Source organism: Eumetopias jubatus, unplaced genomic scaffold, assembly GCF_037043125.1.
Source record: "Eumetopias jubatus isolate StellerSeaLion01/CBP00866 unplaced genomic scaffold, mEumJub1_p1.0 scaffold_8, whole genome shotgun sequence".
Lineage (NCBI taxonomy): Eukaryota > Metazoa > Chordata > Mammalia > Carnivora > Otariidae > Eumetopias > Eumetopias jubatus.
In genome coordinates, this window is record NW_028274814.1 from 119,506,976 (window position 1) to 119,514,172 (window position 7,197).

General features: G+C 38.9%; 1 pseudogene; it reads right to left on the minus strand.

The window, feature by feature from the left end:
• Window positions 1–6,393: 6,393 nt before the first annotated feature.
• On the minus strand, window positions 6,394–6,596 carry LOC114222958 (BBSome-interacting protein 1 pseudogene; annotated as a pseudogene).
• Between the last annotated feature and the right edge of the window lie 601 nt (window positions 6,597–7,197).

Here is a 7,197-nt window from a genome sequence, read left to right on the forward strand (position 1 = left end):
GAAACGGAAGAATGGAGTTTGAGGAGGAAAGGAAATTTCTTTAAGAATGGAATGTTTAGATTCAGAACAAATAGAATGGGTAATTTCATTTAACGTAAAAGGAAAATAAGATCCTTTTGTCCCAAACAGGTAACTCATGTATCTATTTCAGGACTTGCACTGTTCTTTACCTTTAGATCTCAAGGCTGCAATTCAAGCCAGTGTTTTAAAACACTTAGGGTCTTTATTCTCATTCAGTTTTCTTCCATTAGCTGGGAAATACAATCTTCTTTCATGTTGTGTAGCTGATAACAAAAACTGGCTAGCACAAGAATGCCCCGCTGAATTCACAGTCGGGCTTTGCAGAGCTGAATTTAGAGAAAAAAATGCAACTACTTACTGTCTCACTGAATTATGGATTTTAGAAAACTGTTTAATAATGAGGAAAACACTTAAGACAGCTTATATTGAGTTCTGTATGCCCAGGAAACTAACATGAAACAGGAACAGCTAACAGATTTTGTTGGGAAAGCTAAATTGTAATTTTATGATCATCTAGAAGCTGGAGATAGCTTCACAAGGACAAACCCCACAATTATCTATATGTTAGCAAAGGTGGAAGTGTGTAATTATATTTTTAAGTAGTCAAATCTTTCTTTACGTACAACTTTAAGGTTAAAGCGTTTGATGCTTCTGGGTCTTTTATTTAGTTTCTCAATCTACAAAAAACAACAACCCTCCCAATATTTGCCACTTCCTCTCCTTCAATTACTCGATTGTTCAGGAGCCTGGATTATCATCAGAATCACTGATTGTAAATTCCTCAAACGTATTCATCTCTGTACCTTCCTGGGCACTTAGCAAAGCTCCAACCACAAAGCAGGCCTTTATAAATGTTTCCTGATTTATCTGAAGTAATATGGTAAACCTAAAGATTCACAAGAATTGTTTGTTATTTTTAAATCGTCTTCATTTAGACTTGCTGATAGCCCACTAAATGTCAACCCGCTGAGTGATGAGAGTAAACCAAGTACCGTCTTCGTGCTGCAGCAGCTCCCAGTCTCGTGCGAGGAAAACAAATAAGGAAACCAGAAATTAAAATATTGTGTGGTAAAGACCAACCATGATGGAAACATATGAGAAGCACCAAACTCATTCAGAGGGGGACCCAGAGGTTTGTTTGAAATGATGTCAAAGCTGAAACTGTATGCACAGTGGAAAGACAGGCGAAAGAGAGTCTGGGCAGAGGGAAAAGCACACTACAAAACACACTTAACAGAAAAAAACATGGATTGGGGAACAGCATCAGCTCCGCATGCCTGGGGTAGAAAGGGTGCATGAGGAGGGGCTATACGAGACTGGAACTGGGGGGAAAGCAAGGGAGGACATTTTGGAGAGCCTTGGGCACCAGGCTAACTCATTCTTTACATACAAGCTCAGAATATAAATGTTGGATGCTTCTGTGTTCTTTTCTGTTAAAATGAGTTTGGACTTACCCTAGCCCCCAATATGGAGCCATGACTAGGGCCAAGAGAAACAAAAAAAAAAATAATGCTTTAAAACTGAGTAATATAATTCAGAAACTATTCTTTGGGTCCAAATGGTTTTAGCATATGGACACAAACACATTATATACTTCTTTTCTTATTTCCCCTCTCTCTTCCTTCCCTTCTCTTAATCCTCACTACATTCTGATCCTAAACCTGTAGAGTCACTGTAGGAAAGGGGAAAAGTGTGTAAGGCAAGATATGTATAAGAGTATATTATTTTTGGGGGACGCCTGGGTGGCTCAGTCGGTTAAGCGGCTGCCTTCGGCCAGGGTCATGACCCCAGAGTCCTGGGATCGAGTCCCACATTGGGCTCCTTGCTCAGCAGGGAACCTGCTTCTCCCTCTCTCTCCCTCTGCTTGTACTCTCTCTGTCAAATAAATAAAATCTTTAAAAAAAAAAGAGTATATTATTTTTGGAAAGGTAATTGTGGATACACTATACATAGGAGTCTACCCCATACACCTCCAAACTGTTTTTTAAATAATTAAATCTATCTGTTCTATATGCTGAATCCACATAGAACTAACTTTCAATAAGCTTTTGCCAAATCATAGAATATGAACAATAACAATATAGCTTTTTCATCAAACTGGATATATTCACAATAGGTCTTTGCTGTTAAGCAAATAAAATGACCTAAACTTCCCTTTAATAAAACATATGCAAAACTTTAAAATTTTTCAGACTTTTTAATCCTAATTTTTATTTGCAGGAAGTTGACCTTAAGAACTAAATAAGGATATGCATAAGATATGGCCAAACATCATCATGTTTTGATGACCATCATGATGAACATTATAATGGCTAAACATCATCAAAAAATATTCCCATCATGGCCAATTTCTAGCCTTCAATATGAAGTCACTGAACACAGAATTAGGAAGAGATGCACATATCAGCTCCAACACATCACTGAAAAGAAAACATGGAGATACCACTCCCTATTTTCTGTATAAACCACACACACACACACACACACACACACACACACACACACACACACACACTTCACTCACATCCTGTTGGCCAGAACTAGCCATGTGACCTTCCTAACTTCCAGGGAATCCAGAAGACGGAAACTGGGTATTAGTGAACACATTAATGTTCTCCACAAAGCTCAGTCCTTGGGTGCTCTCTTTCATACCTGGCAAGTCCAACATAGAATTCTCTTAAACAAAGATAAGTATCTCCCTAAAAGAAATTCTACCATTAGCTTTGAAAAAATTATTTGTTCACACTTATTCCATGTATGATACACAGATATTAAAAAAAATAAAATTATTGCTAAGTCATGGGTTTAGGAACATTTTTACTTCCTTTTGGTTAATTTGTATTTTCTAATTTGTCTGTAACAGACATTGATTGCTTTTATAATAGTAAAAATTATTTTTATGTGTGTGTGTGTGTGTGTCTTCCTTGAATAATTCCTACAAATTCTTCTTATCTTAACTCTAAGATGAATGAGAGAGACAGAATACACAATCATTTGGTTACCAATTTTCTGGTCATTCTCAGCACCTGTGGCAATTGGTTTTTTTGTTTTTTGGGTTTTTTTAAGATTTTATTTCTTATTTGAAACCAGAGAGAGAGAAAGAGAGCACGAGTGGAGGGAGGGGGAGAGGGAGAGGGAGAAACAGGCTCCATGCAGGGCTCCATCCCAGGACCCTGAGTTCATGACCTGAGCCAAAGGCAGACGCTTAACCGACTGAGCCACCCATTTGACCCAGTCGTTCTTTATCTTTAGAAGTTTCTCTTCCAGTTCATCTTAGAAACCTTACTTGGCATTGACTGGCAAAGTTCCTTAGAAATCTAGATGTTCTTATAGGTTTCCCTTTACACCACCGCCTCCTCCAAATCACTGTGCCTCAGGCAAATCTGATTAATGTCCTCTCAACTCCTCCCAGGGCCACTGGTTAATGTCAAAAAATGGAAATACAGTAATTATTCAAGGAAAATATTTTTTCCTGATTTCCTCCATTAAATTGTCTGAAGAAGAAAAATACTTTAATAATAAAAATTGGTAGTCAGTCCTTTGATTTTCATCTTCCATCTCATTTCCATGATCTGAAATTTAATCCTCAGGGTACATAAGAAGGTTTTCTCCATCTATGAAAATGCAGAGGTTGAGAGGATCAATCAACAGGAAAAAAATACCCTAAATGAGCAATGTGCATGAGTGTACTTCTAAAATCTAAAGCTAAGTAAATATAAGGTGTTATTACAACATTGTAGTATAGTTAATATTCATTTGTACTTAGTATACATGAGTTTTCTAGGAGAGGTTGTTACTTGTGTATAAACTTCTATTTATTTTAATATCATCCTTCAATAATCCTTGGAATAATAAAAATTTCCATTTACATTTTTAACCTGTAATAAATTAATTGCAATTTTTCCTAATTGTCCGTTTGTAACCCAAGTTATTTTTCAAAGTAAATTCTAAAATAGCAAACACATAAATCCAAATTATTCTATTGAAGGTAAAAGTAAAGCATGAGAACTAAATTATAAATTTATTTTAGAGGCTGTTTGACACAACTTTATTAACACTGTGATATTCCCCTACATATCAGGTAACCGCATCCCAGCACTGTTTTGTCAGATAATGAAGGAATACTCACCGAATTGAAAAGAGCTAGAGTATGACATTAGATTACAACTTTCATATACAGGAGAAGTACCTCATAGCAATGCCGGTTCTTCCTTTTATCTGCTTCCCCTTTCCTTTCAGGCAAAAAATATAAATGAAAAATGCCTACTACCTTCAAACACCAAAGATAAAATGCTGATTGCTTGCTTGACTGCTTACTATGGAGGTGTAACAAACGTTAATCTGTTTCTGCGGCCTACAGAGAGGGGGAACTGGAAAGAAGAGAAAGGGATTTGAAGAGCTTTTCCTGTGTGGCTTTTCTGAGACTTCAAAATGCTCCTAGAAGCTACTTAACAACAAAATCAGTTGATCCCATTGTTGTGGCTCAGAATCCTGTTTCTGTATATCAGCTGAGTGAGGAGACTAAGGTGCTGGAGTGGCATTAATGCATTGCCCATGGATATTTCCAAAACTTTTAATTACAGCACTTTAAAGAAGTCTTATGAAAATCCTCCAGCCTGCCACAAGACCCATGTCTCCAGGGCCAGGCCCACCACAGTGAAAAGCAAAGCCCAGATCTCAAGGTCAGAGGATCCCGCCAAGTTTATTTCTGAAACTAATTCTGCTCAGCTCTGGTTTCAACTTCTCAGTATGGTGGGAGTATGGATAGGAGACACTCTCCCTTTCATCATGGGTTCCGTCCCATAGGGAATGGGGCTCCCCACGGTGCTGTTAACAGTTTCCAGTCTTACTCCTTTGAGGCAGCCAGTGGTGTCCAGCCCCAAACACTAACAACCACCAGGGCAGCCCGGACCCACCTCCACCACTTCTGAGGCTTCAGATCCTGCTTGGCTGCTGGTTGAGGAGAGAAAGGTAAGGAGGAATGTGACAGAGAGCATCCTTCTTCTCTTTCTGTGGTGGTTAATTTTATGTGCCAAACTAATTGGGTTGTGGTGCCCAGTTTTTGCTCAAACATCCATCTAGATGTTGATGTGAAGGTATTAGTTAGATTCACATTTATGTCAGTAGACCCTGAGTAAAGAAGATTGCCCTCCATGTTGATGGTCCTTGTCCAATCAGCTAAAGGCCTTCAGAGGAAAGACTGAAATCCCCCAAGGAGGAAGGAGTTCTGCCTCCATACTACCTTCAGGCTCAAACTGCCTCATCCACTGCTGCCAGAATTCCCAGCCTGCTGGGCTGCCCTACAGATTTTAGACTTGCCAGCTTCTACACCTGCATGAGCCAATTCCTTAACACATATCTACGATGGTTCCTGTTTGTTCTGCTTCCCCTATTGGTTCTGCTTCTCTGAAAACTTCTGACTGATAGACTTCCCCAGGAGCTTTTCCCTCTTCATGGGACAACATATAGGGCCTAAAAGGGGAACCTGTTCTCTCAGGATCCCAATCCCCTCAACAAAACGATCATCCAAACCTGCAAGATATAGGTTGTGAAGCCCAGTCATGTAACTCCATTCTGACAAGCCTCCAGGGCCTTTTACACGACCCCTAGGCTTAAAAGGAAATAATGTTGCTGCTTCACACCCAGTGACCTGGGGACTTTGGCTCTTCTCCAAACCCAAGGGGACACTTTCCTTCTCTCTCTTCCCTGGCCACTGCTCCTGATGACAAATAGCTCCTCCATTTAGTGAGAACCTATCATCTGACAGACTATGGAACTGGCGGGTTGGCCACTTTTGGACATGTGACTGTATCCACCATACAGTTCACTTCATAATGTTTGAGCCTCGGTAAGACAGTAAGACCAAACTACATGATTCCATTTCCCTGCTTGCCTTGGAACAGGAGTTTGGACAGGAAAACACACCCATCTTCTACCTTGAGGCTTTTCATTCTTTCTGGCTTTTTAATCTGAACCCTGGATTGTTCTTTGCTGGCATAAATCAAACTCTGGAATCATCTTTTAAATTCATTAGTAATTCAGAGTCATGACTCTCCAAACCAGGATAAATCTTCCTGATCCATACCCTTTCCAAGGGGCCTTAATGTGTTTTATTACTCTTCATCTTTTAAAAGTAAAAACTAGCTTTTTACATGGTTTTCTTTGGGTGATGGTGGGGGGCTGGTTCAAAGTTTCTTAATTGCTTACTTTCAATACAAACCAGAGGGTAATTCACAATACAAGTTTCATTAGTGTTGGATTTTTTATATTATTTATATCAGTACTATCAGTTTTATAACACATACTATCTTTAGCATACAGATGCAAATTATTTTCTAGCTATTGTTAATAGTAAGTAAGGTAGGGTATCCTCTAGAAGGGCTGAGTTATTTGCTGTTGTTCCTTTTCTGCCATTTCTTGTTGGTGAACTGTATCCTGGGTTGCTTGCTGCATTTTTCTCCAGTTTTTCCAGAGTCAGAGATTTTAAGAGTAAAAGTTTGGGTTTACACAGCACCACTGTGGTTATATCTTCCACAGACAACTTGTTTTGGAAGAACTTCTGGGAACATTGACTTCACTTCACCACATCTGAATTGTTGGGTATAGCTAAGTTTTTTCCTGAAAGTTCTCCTGGTCTTTTTCCTGGCAAATTTAGGCATCCAACCCAGTATTACCAAGATGACTGAGTTCTTGACTCAAGCCTACAGAAGGAAAGATTCGTCTTTTCCCAGACAGCTCTGGTTTTTCATATGCTTTGTGTCCCTTGTCCCTCTTTGCCATTTTCTCTTTGTTTAGTCTCCCTCCAATATGGATTTGACCTGAATTATTCCAATAACTACATGTTCCTTCTATTTCACATTTACTCTAGAGACCAAACTTCAACATATTTCTTCTCCATTCGCTATATTCTGGATTTTTTTCTCTTATGCCATAAGTTCATGGACAATCTGAGAAAGCCTGAATTACAAGTAGCCAATTGGCTTATCTACTTCATCTATACTTTTTATCTCTATTTACAAAAATATGGCACCAAAATTCTCTGGGAAATCAGCTCTGCTATTCTCAAGGTACAAGAAAGAAATTGTGTAAGATACCATGAGAGATTTAAAACTATCATCATGGTAACTTAGAAATAACCAACTGTGACTGCTCCATGGAGGCCCAAGACTCTGTTAA